Here is a 1,232-nt window from a genome sequence, read left to right as displayed (position 1 = left end):
ATTAAATCAATAAAACTTTTATATCATGGTGATTATTATTATTATTACTATTACTATTATTATTATTATTATTATTATTATTATTATTATTATAATACCGCTTTGTTATATTAATGGCATTCTAAAAATGTTTTTAAATAAAATTTTAATCTAATAACAGGCACAATTCGTAAGTATAATAAATTATCATACTTGTTATACATAATGTCTCTTTTTTTTTTTCATTAATCTCAGTTATTATACTTTTGTATTATATATTAAATATTATAGCTGCATCAAACAGATGGAATGTAATCTAATTTATATTAATAACTTTCTATAATATGTTTACACTAAGATCTCCTGTCACATAGAATACAATTATCTTCTACTGCAATATTCAATTATTGTGAACTGTTTTCATTTTTTTATGAAGAAACATATTTTCTCCATTGGAAAATACAGATACACATTGAATCTTAAATTATATAACAATTAAATATGTAAAGATTTTATATAGAAGATTTTTTATTAAGTGTATTACCCGAAATATTTGCATCTTCTTTAGAAATATAATTTTTTTAATAGACTTTGTTTACTTATGATTATATCAAAAGATTTTAAATCACTAATTACTATATAACCAATAACAAGTTTTAATTATATTTTGTTAGATAATTAAATATGTTGAACTTTGAAGATGCAATACTTATTAAGTAATAATGCCTATTACATTTGAACAAAATAACTATATTTGAAGAACAACAAATTGTTATAACTTATTTATTTACTTTTAGAAAGTTAAGTCCAAATAAAAATAATATGTAATTAATCTTCATTATACTATAATACTCTTTGTATTTGTAAGAAAAAACTTTTAATTGAGATATTAGGTGTAGTAAAAAGAAATCCATTATTTTTGCATGAAATTGAATGGAAAAATAAAGGATTTCTTTTTACTACACCTAATATTAAATATTGTTAAGAATTATTATATCTAAAGAATGTATTTGTATTTTAAATTAGACTTAAATCGCATGTCGGTGAAAATCCGATCAGCCTTATCATAAGAGGCAATATAAAATATACAAATAAACAAAAATTTGAATACATTTACACGATATATATCAAAGTGATAAAAAAATCCACTTAGCTGTTTTTTTGATAATCATCATAATATAAAAGCCGTATAATAAAAAATTAAAACATAAGAATCATCTTTTGCCTGTTTGCGTAATTTGTAAAACAAATTA

The sequence above is a fragment of the Atta colombica genome, unplaced genomic scaffold (assembly GCF_001594045.1).
Source record: "Atta colombica isolate Treedump-2 unplaced genomic scaffold, Acol1.0 scaffold83, whole genome shotgun sequence".
Lineage (NCBI taxonomy): Eukaryota > Metazoa > Arthropoda > Insecta > Hymenoptera > Formicidae > Atta > Atta colombica.
Note: the sequence above shows the minus strand (reverse complement) of the source record.